The sequence below is a fragment of the Crocodylus siamensis genome, chromosome 4 (assembly GCF_052110815.1).
Source record: "Crocodylus siamensis isolate JL-2025a chromosome 4, ASM5211081v1, whole genome shotgun sequence".
NCBI lineage: Eukaryota > Metazoa > Chordata > Crocodylia > Crocodylidae > Crocodylus > Crocodylus siamensis.
This window is the reverse complement of record NC_143398.1, coordinates 122,130,378-122,147,302: the sequence shown is the minus strand read 5'-3', so window position 1 is coordinate 122,147,302 and position 16,925 is coordinate 122,130,378. Positions and strand designations below refer to the sequence as shown.

The 16,925-nt window shown below is 45.1% G+C and overlaps 1 protein-coding gene and 1 pseudogene across 25 annotated transcripts in view; one reads left to right on the top strand and one right to left on the bottom strand.

Moving 5' to 3' along the window:
- The window catches only part of SOX5 (SRY-box transcription factor 5), a 914,829-nt gene that overhangs the window by 237,251 nt on the left and 660,653 nt on the right, over positions 1–16,925 (bottom strand). The gene's annotated exons all lie outside the window — the stretch shown is intronic.
- LOC149866425 (ribosome-binding protein 1-like) lies at positions 8,716–10,426 on the top strand (annotated as a pseudogene).

Below are 16,925 nucleotides of genomic sequence, written 5' to 3'. Positions count from 1 at the left end.
GCAAGGTAACAAATACGTATTTTCAGCTAACTCACAATTTGTGGGCACATCTACACATGCACTTTAATAAGCAGTAGCCAATTTTATGGTGTATTAGAGCGGCATGGCAAAAACTGTGCTAATAAGCTAATGTGCGGTAAAATTAGGCTACTGAGTAGGGCTGCGTGAAGCTTCGGTCACCGATTTGATTTAGCCAAGATTTGGCACAATTCGGCAGCCAAATCTCCAAATGTGAATTGAATCAGGAGACCCTTTGATCTCTCCAAATTGAAGCAAAAGCCTCCAAATTGATTCAGAGAAATTTGATGATTTGGACATGGACACAGCTGTAAATGTTTTTCTTCATACCTCAAGGTACCAAGTGGCTTGTGAATGCTGATATGCTGGGGCAGATGGAGCATCCCACGGGTCCCCAGTGCCCTCAGCGGTGGACCCAGAAGTGGACCAGAAGCATTTCCGGTCCACTTCTGGGTCCACTGTGGAGCTCACGGGGGATCCCCCTGCTGCCCTCCAGCACGGCGACTGGTGCCTCCTGCCGAATCAAATAGGGACAGCGATCCGAATCAACGAATCGAATCACTGTCCCCGATTCAGGCTGAATCCAAATCCGAATTGCACATGGCCTGTTTCGCACACCCCTACTACTGAGCATTAAGCATCACTAAAAAGCGTGCATTTTTGTTACTGGGCATTAGGACAGCCTAATGTGCATTTAGTTAGTACCTCAGTTAATTGAGTCTGTTTTGACATGCTGTCATTACAGCATCCTAGCAGCATGTGTACAGGCACCCAGATGTACCAAATGTAACGCGCAGTAGCAAAACCATATTAATGAATATGTAGATGCACCCACTCTTATGTAAATAATAAAGCTCCTAATGTAAAAGAAATTCTTGGCTTACTAGCAGGAACACTAAATGAAAAAAAAAAAAGCAATGTAGCAGTACAGAACTTAAGTTTCAGTATATTTTATTGGAACCCAAACCTTAAGACTTTCAAATTCTCTATTAAATCCAAATAGAACCCATTATTTGTAAATAGGCTCTAATTTTGTCAATGTAAGTTCTCCACCATTAATACCACAACATCTGACAACTCCAGATATTGTGTTCCCAAACTACTCTACATTTGCATTTTCACAGAGCAGCTTTTTACAAACTGGCTTCTTTTCTACTTTGGAAAATTTATAACAGCTTCAGTTTCTCCTTTGCCTGATGAAGGGCATGTGGACCTAAAAACTTGCAAAGAACATTTTTTTTGCAATGATTTAGTTGATCTAATAAAAGGTATCACCTCTACCCAAAGAGTTTTGTCTGCCTGTGTCCTTAGACCAACACAGCTACAACCAACAATCTTAAAGTATTTAAAAGAAGTAGACAATTTGGTTAACCCAGATTTTGGAGTGGGAGGAATGTGTTTCTCAGGTGTTATTTGCAAATATTGCTCTGTGTATTCTGAATGTTATATTTTTCTCCTCTTTAACCCATCCTTTTTTGGGGGGGAGGGAAGGGGGGAGGAAACCCCTTAAGATTTCTAGAGATGTGTGATGCCAGAATGTATTGCATAAAAAACTATGAAGCACAATTCTGAAAGCTTTGATTTGAGTTTTATTCAAACACATTTCCATATATATTTCAGATATATGTCGTTTGTTATGACACACAAAGTTGCACATAGCCAATGACTTGGGAACTCAGTGAGCATGCATTACTCGGAGGAAAGAAAAATGAAATAAGAAGTTTCCTCAATCCTATTTGAATTATGTTTGGGTAGTTCTCTGTGGGCTACTACAAAATCCTTTAAGCCCACTAGCCTCTTAGCTACATTAGATTAATGAGGCATCTCAAGTATTCATTCTGTTACACCCGCTGTATGCTCTCTGGATGGAAACACTGACCTAAAGAAGACATAAGTGTATTATCCTTGCATACAATATTGTATTGTAGTATAAAATAGAAGGACTATTTTGGGGATTAGGAAAATGAGGTACATGTTCAATGGTATTTTCTAATGTTAAAAGGGAGTGGCTTCAATGAACTCTACACAGTTCTCCTGACCACTAAACATTCCAAGTTTCACTAACAGGATGTAATGTCACATCCTGTTGAGACAAATATCTAAACTTTAAAACCCACACACAAGTTCCAGCAGTCTGTATTATAACATGATACTTGCTGCCCCATACAATATTCTGATTAAGGTTTGGCTACATTAACCCAAATTATTATATTTTTTCTTTTCTATAACACCACACCTCTACTGCTGTAGAGCGTGGCTCCCAGGGTCGTACATATAATGAGATGGCAGGGTGTATTTTCCATTAAAGGCCTCAGCTGGAGTTTCTGTAGTTTTTCTCATGTATCACAAGTTCAATACTCTTTCTGCATTTGCTTCACAATAACCAGTCCATTTCCAAGTGATTAATTTTCTATTCTAAAACAATGCATTCCTTTCCCTCCTCATTTTGCTGGGTTTTTTTTTCTTTTCTTACCAACAGAAAAAATCCTTTTCAATGACATCATGGTATAAAATTTTCAAAGCAGGTTTTAGCGGGAGATATGCAGACTGCTTTGAAAAGTTACCCTCATAAATAACAACGAAGTACTGAATTATCAGGGCTGTAACTCAGTCAAGAGGTGCTGTGACCATTTATATTATATGACCTCCGCAGAACCTCTTGATTGAATTGTAGCCTTTCATTAAATCAGCCACTCTGTATTATTTCTCTGCACTAGGGTAAATCAGGATGGCAAAGAGATTAGCCCCCAAGCATGCCCCTTTATGATCTGGGAGTGTATAATTTTATAACCATTGGTTTTATCTGACTTGATAATTTACAAAGATTGTGAATAATCTGGGTCAATAAAACCTTTTTCTCTGCAGTAATGTTCTCTAGATGTGATGGTACAACAAAAACAATAGACGTGTAATAGATTACTGTTGGAAACCATAATCCTGATATGATCAAGATCTGACTAGTGAAAGCTAGAAACATATTAAAACCTATTTTTTAAGAAAGGAAAAAAGAATACTGCACTGTAGATTCATTCATAAGGTTTAAGGCCTGAGGAACCTTAAAATCATCTAATCTAATCTATTGTACACCAGTGAATATCCATTATATCATCAACCAGAATCAAAATTTGTTTCAAACTGCCATTTTACTAGAAGAGAAATAGTTGGCCACAAAATCAGGACATTCTGTAAACATTGCCCGGTCTCCACTGGGGAGCTATGCCTATAAAGGGTGGCAGTAGAAGAAGTCAAGGGTTTTGTGACAAGGAATCCCTTTACAGGCATATCCTTAAGCTAAGAGACAACTTCTGACATGTGGATTAGAACCCACTGAAAATGGATTTAAGGCCACTTTCACACATAGGTATGAAAAATTTCAGAGGATGTGCTAAAACAATGTTTTCTTCTGGACATATAGTTTGTTTTGTATTATCCAAGTATCTAGATATCTTTATGCAGCTTGTATCATGCTCTGGGACAGCAGGCACTTTCCTTATCTAGCCATAACTTTTCACATCACGCTCCAGCTTCCCTTTTCTTGCTGGGTCTTTACCATCCTTTCAAAATCTCTACATTTAACTCTGTAAGAGAAAAGCTACAGTAAGTCCCTTTTCCTATTTTCTTATATTTGTGTAGCTGTTAGACATTTTGCAAAGGAGGGGAGTACCAGCCAGCCTTTCACAACAAAAGGGCTACTGTCACTGCGCCAGTCCCAGACATGGTGGAAACCAGCCCACAGGAAAAGGCCTGGCTCCAGTGTTAGGCCCCGGCCGAGTACAGTCACTGCATTCACTCAAATTGGCAACAGGTCTCAATGTTCCTGGCTTTGAGCTGTGAACAAGGGTCGGGATTGAATAACCAATTATACAACCGCTGACTGAGTTTATCCAAGGTTTGCAAACTGCTATAATAGCCCAGTATTCAACTGACTGTTTTATCCTTTTCCAGATATAGTGTCATATCTCCCCTTGTGCTCCATTTACATGTCACTTTATTACATACATCCATTAAAAAGGTTAATACAATGTCACAGTCAATGCCTAAATGTTGCCATTCAGTATCCTTGCCCCTTTCTCTGGTGCATTTCATATAGGCACCTTTCCCTCTCTCCATCTCATGCATACATACTTTCCCATCACAAGCTAAACCAAGTTTCTGTCAAGAATACAGAGTAGTGTATGAACAAAACAGTAGCCAAGAGTCAACAGTTTAAAAACTGCACACTCCCTAAAACTAGCAGCCATGGTGAACACATTGTATAGTTAGAAAAGGGTAGATCTTTAAAACGGTGACAATGCAATCGATCACCTAAAATTTTAGATCCTTATATCAATTTTATGAATCACTTGGGTCTCTTTATTGGGAAAAATACTAGGACAGACATTCAAGGGATTCTTCATGGATTTTAACCCTCCCCTAATGATTGTGGCTGTAACTTAAAGACACAGGAGTATGATAAACACTGAAAAAAAAATCCAAATCCCTCTCTTCCATCCTTAGAAGACTGCTTAGTTGAAGCTTGTTTTCTTTGATCAAGTTTGCCTGTGCCCACACATACTTTTATATGTTCCTAAAAATAAGAAAGAGAAATGACTGGAAAGCCTGTTTGGGTCCCAATTTTTGTTTCTTAATGCTCTTTTCTCCAAACTATTAATGGAAGGACTGGACATATTTAAATCAGCTGGTCCTGACGATCTCCAGCCCAGAGTGCTGAGGGAATTAGCAGAGGTCATTGCAGGACCCCTGGCACGGCTTTACGAGCACTCGTGGTGCTCTGGTGTGGCGCCAGAGGACTGAAAAAGGGCCAATGTGGTTCCCATTTTCGAAAAAGGGAGTAAGGAGGACCCAGGAAACTATAGGCCAGTTAGTCTAACCTTGATCCTGGGGAAGCTTTTTAAGAGAATTATCATAGCGCATGTCCATGAAGGGCCAGCAGGGGAGATTATGCTTAGGGGCAACCAACATGGGTTCATCAGAGGCAGGTCCTGTCAGACCAACCTGGTGGCCTTCTATGACCAGGTCAAAAAATCCTTAGCCACAGGAGTTGCAGTGGACATAGTCTTTCTGGACTTTTGGAAGGCCTTCGACACTGTCTCTCACCCCATTCTCATTAAAAAACTAGGGGACTGTGGTGTCGACACCTACACAGTCAAATGGGTCACTAATTGGCTGGAGGGCCGCACCCAGAGAGCGGTGGTGGATAGGTCATTTTTGACCTGGAGGGATGTGGGCAGTGGGGTCCCCCAGGGCTGAGTCCTCAGGCCCGCACTGTTCAACATCTTCATCAGCAACTTGGACAAGGGGGTAAAAAGTACCCTGTTCAAATTTGCAGATGACACTGAGATGTGGGGGGAAGTGGGCACGCTAGAAGGGAGGAATAGGCTGCAATTGGACCTAGACAGGTTACAGGGGTGGGCGGATAAGAACAGGATAGGTTTCAATACTGACAAGTGCAAGGTGATGCACCTGGGGAGGAAGAACCAGGAGCATACTTACAGGCTGGGGAACTCCCTTCTCATCAGTGAAGAGGCAGAAAAGGATCTTGGAGTCATCATTGACTCCAAGATGAACATGGGCCGGCAGTGTGGGGATGCAGTCAGGAAGGCCAACCGCACCTTGTCATGCATCCACAGATGCATCTCAAGCAAGTCGAAGGAGGTGATCCTCCCCCTCTATGCAAGACTGGTCAGGCCACAATTGGAGTACTGTGTCCAGTTCTGGGTGCCGCGCTTCAGGAAGGATGTGGATAAGATGGAGAGGGTTCAGAGGAGGGCCACCTGCATGATCAGGAGTCAGCAGAGCAGGCCCTACGGGGAGAGGTTAAGGGACCTGAACCTGTTCAGCCACCAAAAGAGAAGGCTGAGGGGGGATCTAGTGGCCTGTTACAAACTAGTCATGGGGGACCAGAAGGCACTGGGGAGTCCCTGTTCCCCTGAGCACTACCAGGAGTGACAAGAAATAACGGTCACAAGCTGGCAGAAGGTAGGTTTAGGTTAGACATCAGGAAGCGCTACTCCACTGTCAGGGCAGCTAAGATCTGGAACCAACTTCCAAGAGAAGTGGTGCAGGCTCCCACCCATGGGGTCTTTAAGAAGAGGCTAGATGAACACCTTGCTGGGGTCGTTTGACCCCAGTACTTTTTCCTGCCATGGCAGGGGGTCAGATTTGATGATCTGCCCAGGACCCTTCCGACCCTACCAACTATGAAACTATGAATGCAAACTGATTCCAGAAACCTATCTAATGTCTTTGACTTCAGTGCTACATATCCTGTAAAAGCTACTTATATTCAGAGAGAGTGAATTTTCTTTCAGAACTATTAATGACTATGTTTCAAACCACAATATGTTTTGAACCACAGTGAAAGGGCACTGTACTATATCAAAATGTACCATATCATGCAGCTATGCCATTGGAAACCTGGTCTATCTCAGGGTGTGCAATATGGAAGAGCTATGACAGTGGGAATTCTTGAAGTGTAAAGGCTAAAGATTCACTCCCTGCTCACAAACGTTGGATTTATTTTATTTAACACAGTGCATTTGGGTAGGTAACAACTGATAATAGTAGTTTAGATTTTTTATAAAGAGTTTTTTCCCTTGAGATGCATCAGTTTCCTTGTTACTATTGTTCCTTGTCCGTGTCTTAAAAATTGGTAATTTTGGCCCAGAGCTAGAAGTACTAAAATACAGCACAAATGGACTCTTCTAAGGGAACTTGTGACCACACCAGACACAGGGTACAGAGGAAATGTTGTGAGAAAGCCTATTCTTGTAGTATTTCCACAGCTTCATTTATAGGCTAACATCATTAAAATAAATCATCCACATATTTGGATCTTTAATCAAAGTATTCTGAGATTGAGTGATCACTACCTGAAGTGCGGAATTGGACTTGTTTGCTTTTTCCAAAAAAAATTTCAAAATTTTTATGTGATTTCTATTTTCCCTTGAAGTATAGCAACACAGGACCTTTGATATCAGAGAGATAAGGACTAAACTATAAATATGAGTTAGTTGGCTTCAGATGGCAGCCGAGTGGAATCAGATTGTGCTGTAGCATGGCCATCTTAGCTGACTTTCTGCTCTTGGTTCCATGGCCCCTTTATATGAGAAGTCCCAAGTGTGTGTCACATCCCAAGTGTGTGTCTGGGTGTGTAACAGGGAGCCAGAGGCTCCCCTTACTTTAAGGGAGAATCAGCTGCAGGATGATCCCCAGGTAGTGGGGAGGAGTGCTCATTATGGGCTGCCTGCAAAGGAGTAACAGCCAGAGACCCACAGGCTGCAAATGCCTACTGCTAGCCCACTAATAGGACAGTAGGGCACAGTCCTGCTTGAGCAACAAGGGCACTGCTAGAGCAGCCAGAGCAGCAGCCATCAGAATTAAAAGATGGACAGCTGTGCTGGAGCTAGAGGACCACCTGACTCGAGGGACCATGCTCTGGGGTTCTTAAACACTAGTACCTGGAAAAAGGAAGGGGAAGCTGTCTGAGTCACTGGCAGGCACTAAACACCCTAGATGCACCAAGGTGAAAGGCCCATGGGAGGATGGTTAAATATTTGTTTAACCCCAAGTAGGGGAAGGTTTTGTTAAGCAGTTGCTTGCCTTTTGTGTTTTGGTTTACATGGAGGGCAGAGTGTGGTTATAAGGAGAGGTCTGGAAACCACAGAGGGTGCCAGAGAGCATGTGAGAGCTTGAGCATCCCAGGGTAGGGATGCAAGCCACAGTGGTACCCAAGGGGCGCATGGTGTTTTGAGCCCTGCCAGGGGCTGGCACTTGTGAACCAAACAGGTAGAAGCTGAGAGGGTTGAAGCCTGCACTAGGAAAGTTACAGAGACAGCCTGGAGCTGAGAGGGCTAACACCAGAGCCTGAAAAAAGTGAAACCAGGGCCAGGGGCCCAAAGCCAGAAGGGACAGAAGCCAAGCCCAGGGGCCCAGAGCCTGAGAGGGGCAGAAACCAGGGCCAAGGGCTCAGAGTCTGAGAGAGGGACACAAGGGCTGGAGGGCCGAAGTCAGGTCCTGCACAGTGGACCTAGGCCAGAGGTCCAGCTGGAAAAAAGGGCAGAGGCCAGGAAGGCCCCAACAAGGGTGTGGAAGCCCAAGGCAGCCTGACATTGTCTTGGGGGCAAAGTGCCCCATGATAGTGATAACCAGTAACATCTGCAATGCATGGGAGAAGCTACAAGATAAGATGATGGCCCAGGCACTGATGGCCCAGGCACTGATGGCATGGATGGCCCAGGAAGGCCCCAGTTAGTGGCTAAGTGCAAAACAGAGATCAGTAGGGTTTGGAAGGAACCCACTAATTGACAGTAGACAAAGACTCATTCTCAAACCCTGTGGCAGCCTCTCTTTCTCCCAATAAAATAATAGGAGCAAGGCATGGCAGGAAAGAGAGCAAAAAAAAGGGTGGAGGATACCCAGAGACCTGGAGCAGGGTAGGAGCCATGAGGACACCAGGGGGCATCATGGCTCCCCCAGTGTTCAATCCTGTGACAGTGGTGCATTGGCTGGGAAGGCTGTACACATGGAGGAGCTCAGTTTCCCTGTAAGAGAAGAGAAGGACCCTTGGGGATAAAAAGAGTTAAGAACAGGTAGAGCTCCTAACCCAGCAGCAAGGTTGGGCAGAGGTAAAAAAAGACAAGGACTGTTCAGGTGAGGCTGCCACAGAAAGGCCTATCGTAAGGGCTATGGTGAGCCATGGTAAAGATTGAGACCACAGAAAAACTGAAAAGCCAGTTACTAGACCTACAGCTGTTTTCTGATGTGGTAGTATAGCAGACAAGCTGGTTTCAGTAGGAAAGCAAGGTAGAAAGTTGTAGACATGAACAGGCTGAAGGAGAAGTGGCTTCTTTGAAACTATGCCTGCAGAAAGGGGGAAAGGAAGGGAAAATCAAAGGGAGGCACTTGACTGCAGCAGAGGCTGACAGAAATAAAGAACTGGAACAGGTCATTATGACAGAGGCAGAGAAAAACAAGAAACAGGAGATAAAGTTAAAATGTCTATGAAAGAGGTTGCTTCCATGGCCTTTCCATTTGCAAAGTGATGTGGAAGAGACAGCTGAGGTGCCAGACCGCTCCAAACTAGTGGAGGAGCAGACAGGGGCAATAGAAGCCCTGAAAGACAGCTGAGTTTCCAAAGGAAAGGACGAGCTCCATGAGGAGGTGGAAACCTGGCAGAGGAAGTACTTCCAGCTGAAAGATGCCAATAAAATAATACAATGAGAGATTACTGAGACTCAAACCCAGGTTAAAGAGCTGTGCAAAATCCAGACCATCTATAAAACCCTACTAAGTGACCGAGAAGGTAAAAGAGCAGCAGCACAGCCCTACTGAGCTTCAAGCCAAATTGCTAAAATGGAGGTAGAGCACAAATCTGAAGAGCCTGACAGTTTGAAAACAAAGCTACTGGAGGCCAGTTCTGAGAACACACAGCTCATGGAAAGGATCAAATCCACTGAAGCTCTCCTGGGAGCAGGCCAGGTGAGACAAGCAGCTAGTCCAACAGAAGTGAGCCAGTGCAGTCAAGACTCCAGGAGAAAGTGGACCTAGCCTCCTTCTTCGAAAAGGAAGCCATGGAACTATATACAATTTTTAAACAGTGGAAACCAGAAAACAATGACCTTTGTGAAAAGACCTTGAAAGCAGTGGAAGAATTAGCTGCAACTGAGAAGGTGTGTGAAGAAAAGCTGCTTGCTGCTACCAAACCAAAGGCAGAGTTAGAGCAGCAGCTTGATGCAGTTCAGGATCTCTCAGCAGACACTGCTTTCTGTTTTCCCAGAGGTCACCATCTCCTCACCACAGACTTATGCTGAATAGCTAAGAAAGTTTAAGGAAAAGACTCTAGAAATGCTGGGCCAACATGGTAGAGACAGAATTACTTGGTTTGGCCCTTAAATTACAAACAGAAGAAGAGCAAAACACCTTACATGCATAATGCAAACAATACTGAACCACTCTTATTGAGACTGAAGGAATGCTCCAAGGCCTGAAGAAGAGTGAAGAGAAAAGGGAGCAGGTATGGAAAACGAAACTAGCAATGGCTGAAGAAGAACTTCAAAAATGCCAAGTCGTAGTGCAAGCTCTGGAGGGGGCTGTGGACAGCTGAGGGTAGAGCTGCAGAATGCAGACTACTTAAAGGGATATGCCCCTCTTCTGGAAGTGCAGCTAAAGGAGCACTTGGAGACTGCCAGTTCTGAATCCAGAACTATCTAAAGGAAGTTGCAGCATTAGGCAACTCTTAGCTGAATCCCAGGGACAGCTGGAGGCAGTAAAAGCAGAAACCCAGTGGAAAAAAGAGGTTCAGGAGCAGAACAGGCAACTGGGCCTGGAGTGCAGAGATCAATCAGCTGAAGGGAAAGCACAAACAGGATGTAAAATGCTTTGGCTTAAGGTTGGCAGAGCTGTATGAAAGAGTCAACCAAAAGGCAGATAGACTGGGCAAGGAGCTGGCAAGACTCACAGCCTATATGAAGCATCTCAAGAAGAGGGATGTAAGGCATTAGAACAGCTGGAGGCTGAGAGCCACCTTCATGAGCAGAGAGAGATGGAGGTGGAAGCCTTGACAAGCCAAATCCTGCAATTATCAGCAGAGTCAGAAGGGGCCAAGGTGAGATCAGGTACAGTTCCACAACTACAGGAAGAGAAGCAGAGCCCTGTTAAGGTAAACAAAAGACAGACTGGGTAGGCAGAGGAGCAAGACATGAGAAAGGGCCTGTGAAAAGATCCTCAACAAAACCATATGCATGGAGGAAGGTTACAGAACCTGTGGTGAGGGTTGCATACACAGGAGTCTGGCTACAGGAGCAGCATACTCTTGGAGGTAATCAGGAGAGAGAGGAATGCCATAGAAGAAGTTCAACCTCTGAGGCAACCTCAACCAGAAGGGTGGCCAGAACAAGAGGCGGCAATGGCAGTCTCCACCACAGCCAAAGAGGGGAAAGATACCAAGACACCCAGAATGGGAGTTGTAGGGCCAGGAAGTAGGAAGACAAAGAAGGTTCAAGAAGTGGCATCAGGTCCATCTGCCTGAGCCCAAAGGAAGTCCAAACCTGCCTTAAAGAGCCAGGACTGAAACAAAAGGAGAAGTGGAGCCCACCAGAAACCAACCCCAGGGTGACCAGATATGCCACTTGAAAAGGCATGGGGTGGTGGTCTTAAGGAGTGGGGGGGACAGGGGGAGGGGCGTGTTATGGGCGATGAGTGTATAGTTCCACATGGACAAATAACAATGAGCCCCTGACCTGGGGAAACATCCCCTTAAGGCTGAGAGGAAGGCTAGTGTTTGCAGGATGGTGGTTGACTGAGGAAAAAATACCCTGAAGAGGAAGATAAAGCAGGGAGCAAACCTCTCTGGCCATGCACAGGGATGGGTAAGCTGCAAGGTGAAAAAGGGGCACTATGGGGACAAGTAGACCCAAGTAGGAACAACCCCAGAAGACTACAGGCAAATCACGCACCGGGTCCAGTGGCAAAATAAAACCAGAGGTGAGGACAGAGTAGTCTCTGAAAATGACAGCAAAGAAAGCAGGCACTGGGAATGATCTGCTTCAGATGCTACTGGGACAGGAGCTAAGGCCAGATAAGAAGACAGTGACATCACCTGTAACAGTTGAGAGGAAAGACCTGAATATCCTGCCCAAGGGTAAGTCAAATGGGAGGGCTAACAGACTCGGGTCCATCACGTTTGTGAGCAACCTATGCTTCAGAGTAGGCTGGGGAAGGCTGAAAGAAGTGTTCCAAATGCCAGAGCTGTAAGGTATGCTGACATCTAGCAGAACAAGGGGAAAACCTGACACTTAACTTTGAATGCTCCAGTGAAGCCACTCAAGCAATAACAATGCTTAATGGACAGTTATTCTGTGGTAGATCCATGGGGTTAAAGAAGGACAGAGAGAAAACTCCTTATGGAGACTGCCAAGCAGAGGTCTGTACAGTGCCTCAACCACCCTGGGACTTGAAGAACTTTGAGGTAGTGTATGGAACTGGCAGGGAACCCATCACTTCCCTCCAAGAGAGAAGATACCCAAGATTGGGGACCAGTTTATGAAGTGAGATTTGAGACTACACTGGCTGTAATGGGTATAGGTGGAAGGCTCTCCTGTAGCTAAGTAAGAGAAGCTTCAGGGAAGAAGTGCTGGTGAGATCACAGAAATATAAGACCAATAACCTATGGCTGTGGTGTTCACAGATTCATAGATGCTAGGGTCAGAAGGGACCTCAACAGATCATTGAGTCCGACCCCCTGCGTATGGAGGAAAGAGTGCTAGGGTCAGATGGCCTATCCAGCCTTCTCTTAAAAACCCCCAAGGTAGGGGAGAGCACCACCTCCCTTGGAAGCCCATTCCAAATTTTGGCCACCCTTACCATGAAGAAGTTTTTCCTGATATCTAGCCTAAATCTGCTCTCAGTCAGTTTGTGAGCATTTTTCCTTGTTACCCCAAGAGATGCCCTGGTGAACAGAGCATCTCCGCTCCCTTGCTGTGTCCCCCTAATGAATTTGTAGGTGGACACAAGATCACCTCTCAGCCTTCTCTTGCAGAGGCTGAAGAGGTCCAGGTCCCTCAGTCTGTCTTCATAGGGCTTGTCCTGTAAGCCCCTAACCATAGGAGTGGATGTCCTCTGGACCCTCTCGAGCCTATCAACATCCTTTTTGAAGTACGGGACCCAAAACTGGACACAGTACACCAACTGCAGTCTGACCAATGCCGCATAGAGAGGAAGTATCACCTCCTTAGTTCTATTTGTCATGCATCTGCTGATGCATGATAAGGTGCGGTTAGCTTTGCTGATGATTTCATCACACTGACGACTCATGTTCATCTTAGAGTCCACTATGACTCTGAGATCCCTTTCCGTTTCTGTGCTGCTGAGAAGGTCACCTCCCAGCCAGTAGGTATGCTAGATATTTCTGTGCCCTAGATGCAGCACTCTGCACTTATCCATGTTGTACTGCATCCTATTGTGTACTGCCCACTTTTCTAACCAGTTCATGTCTGCCTGCAGTTGTTCCCTACCCTCCGGAATGTGCACTTCACCCCACAATTTAGTATCATCTGCAAACTTGGACAGAGTATACTTCACACCCACATCCAAGTCACTGATGAAGATATTAAAGAGTACAGGTCCAAGGACTGTACCCTACTACCCACATCCTTCCATGTCAATACCAACCCATCTACTACCACTCTCTGGGTGTGACTGCTAAGCCAATTTGCCACCCACCGGACCATGTAAACATCTGTGTTACAGCCTCATAATTTATTTATGAGAATAGGATGACATACTGAATCAAAGGCCTTGCTAACGTCCAAGAAAATGACATCCACCTCTTACTTCTGCATCTAAGCATTATGTGACCCTGTCATACAACAAAACCAGATTGGTCAGGCATGATCTACCTGCTACAAATCCATGCTGGTTTCCCTACTGCATTATTTTTCCCATTGGTAAGAAAGACTACAGGGCAGTGAAGAACTGACCCTTCTTGACCATAGGCTTTTAAGAAGAATGGGAGGTATGTAACAGGGAACCAGAGACTCCCCTTACTTTAAGGAAAAAGCAGCTGCAGGGTGATCCCCAAGTTAGGGGGAACATGGGGGAGGAGGCATGCTCATTATGAGATGCAAGGGAGTAGGCAGCCAGAGACCCACAGGCTGTGAATGTCTATTGCTCGCCCACCAATAGGACAGTAGGGTCGTGCCCTGCTTGAGCAACAAGAGCACTGCTAGGGCAGCCAGAGCAGCAACCATAAGCTGCCCTTCAGAACTAAAAGACAGACAGCAGTGCTGGAGCTAGAAGGTAACCTGACTCAAAAGGGACTGAATTCCAGGGAACTGAAAAGCCAGCACTTGGAGAGAGGAAGGGGAAGGACAGTGCTCTTCAGGAGACAGAGCTGTCAGCAGGGAGGAACTACCTAAGCCACTGGCAGGCACTAAACGCCTCAGAGGCAGTGAGGTAGGAGGATGACTGGCTAAATATTTATTTAACTCCAAGTAGGGGGGAAGGTTTTGTTAAGCAGTTGCTTGCCTTTTGTGTTCTAGCTTACACTGGAGGACTGGGTTTGGCTATCAGGGGAGGTCTGGAGGATGGTGCCAGGGGGCACATGAGGACTCAGTCTGCCAGACGAGGGGTGCAAGCTACAGGGGTGCCTGAGGGGTGCATGGTGTTTTGAGCCCTGCTAGAGGCTGGGGCTCATGATCCAGACAGGCAGTGGCTGAGAGGGCCAAAACCTGGTCTAGGAAGGTGATAGAGATGGTCTGGAGAAGGCTAACACCATAGCCCATAAGAGGTAGAAGCCAGAGCCAGGGGCCCAAAGCCCGGGAGGCACAGAAGCCAGGGCCAGGGGTCCAAAGCCTGAGATGTGCAGAAGCAAGGGCCAGGCACCCAAAGCCCAAGAAGTGCAACAGAGGCTGCAGCTCAGAAGCCAGGCACAGTGGGCCTAGTTCTAAGGGACCAGCTGCAGAAAAAGGGCAGAAGTTGGGAAGGCTAAGGCCCCAACAAGGGCATGGAGGCTTGAGTTGGCCTGACACTGTCTTGGAAGCAAAGTGCCCCATGATAATGATAACCAGTACTATCTACAAGGGATGGGAGTGGCTACAGGGGAGGTTGAAGGCCATCAATAGCCATTAAGGCAATGAATGCACTACAGAATGGATATGCTGGGAGGGCCCTACCTGGTGCCTGAAGGCAGCCTCGCTGGGTTTCAGTGAGGTTCAGAAGGAACCCAGTGACTGATAATAGACAAGGGCTCACTCTGGAACCCTGGGGCAGCCTCCTTGTGTCCCAATAAAATAATCCCAGCAAGGCATGGCAGGAAAGAAAGCAAAAAAAAATGGAGAGTACCCAAACACCTGAAGCAGGATAGGAGTCATGAGGCCATCAGGGGTGTCACGCCCCACCTCTCCCCCCGCAACTTGATCCTATTACAGGGTGTTTCCTGTGCTGGTACCTACTGCAATCTGAATGAGATCTAAATCTCTGCCTCAGAAGATACAAGAGTTGCTTTAACACAGAATCTGAAGATAATTATGGTTAGAGACGTAGGGGTTTTTGTAAATGAGATAAAGGAGAAGTAGGAGGATACAGATATCTATATACAGACATATTAAAATTGAAATCAGATGGCATACAACAGGGGTTTTCAACCTCTTTTAATCTAAATACCCCTGGTGTCTGGATGCCGGGGGGTGGGGTTTAGCGAGCGGCCAAATGCTGGGGGGGGGGGGGGGGGGGGGGGAGGGGGGGGGCGGGCGCACTCAGATGCTGAGCAGAGGAGAGGTGGACAGACATGGAGCAGGGAGGCGGGGATGATGTGAGGTAGGCAGGGACGGAGCGCCACCACTTCCCAGAAGCAGGGCCGGGGAAGCTCACCAGGCTAGGGTGAGGGCAGCAGCACCCCTCTGCAGAGCAGGAAAGCTCTGGCATACAACATAGACTGCTGGAGGAAATTAGCCAACATATTTAGTCTACAGAATTCAGTATTTCTGCTTTACCAAGGCCTGAAATGGAGTGCTTTGGTGACAGTTGCATAAAACCCCACATTCTAGTATTATTTCAGATTCATTTAGTGCCACTTCCTTGCACACAAGCAAAAACTACATGTATAAACCACAGAGCTTTTTTTTTTTGTAATGTGGGAAAAAATTAAAGGAGTATTAAAATATGGAGATCAACCACGGCTTCGGCAAGCTAATAATGTTTACCTTCTGTCAAGCTTTAAATAGACTGGAAAAGAGAAGAATGGATGAACAGTGAGAAGAAAAACTTTAGAGAACATGAGGAATTTTCCAGATCCTAACAGAAAGATACAAGAGAAGATCCAGTATTTCAATTTAGAATCCGAAAGAAGAAAGTTATTGCAGCAGAAAGCTATTTGCAAGTGTCTATCTAGGAATTATCCATACCTTGCCATCCAAAAGCTTGTGATTAGAGAAAGTTCTGTCTTTTGTTGTTATTATGTCACTCTCTTTTGAAAAATGCACAGTTCAAACTGCCCACTTTTGCATCATGAAAGATCCTTAAGAGCTACATTGTTCTGCTATCAGTAATAGACTCTTGATTAAGTTGGACTCTAAATGACACAGACGCAACAAATGAAAAAAAGGGAAACTGGTGAGGAACTCTCCCATCAATTTACTCCTACGCCAATTATTTACATGCTGTGTGTACTATAACATTCTATTAAAAACAAATTATATTAGCATTGTTCAATAAAGCTATGTAAGTTTTACCCCAAAATGCACATTACCTCTGAACAGGAGAGGAACATGACATTTTCATTGGCAAACAGACAGCCTGGTGTTTTGTGTTTTCTTGTATTTTCTAAATGATCTATGGAAAAAAAAAACAACCAAACTTTGGGCCCAACTTTGAATCCCAGCCCTACAGTAGAAAACAGTCAGTATCAGCATCTTGCTGATACATAATTTGGCACTATGCTGGGCTGTTCTTTGAATCTGAAAATGATTGAGTCCTGCTCCACAGTCAGGAGCTACAGAATTATTTGAGGATAAGAGATCCGAGGAGCTCATGCACTTATAGCTCATGCAGAACAACTATCTGTGGAGCCTCATTTTTTTTCCTCACTCATTTACAGAAGGAAGAAAGAAGTGAATAGGAATGGGACCTATAGAACAAAAAACAAAAAAAAACTAGAAAAGGATACCCTTGGTTGCCATAAAATAGTTGCAATGGAGATGGATGAGTGGCATCACAAGCAGAACTATTTGGAAAATGAAAGCTTTTCTGGCAAAAGCTTTCAGAAAAAATGCATCCTGTTTTGGCCAGAAAATGTTGAAATCTAAAAAATTTGAATTAGCCTTAATGACCAATCTTCAAGAGCACAAATGAGTATTACATAAATATCTGATGTCCTGTTCTTAAAATATGGTGTCCCAAATATACTACCA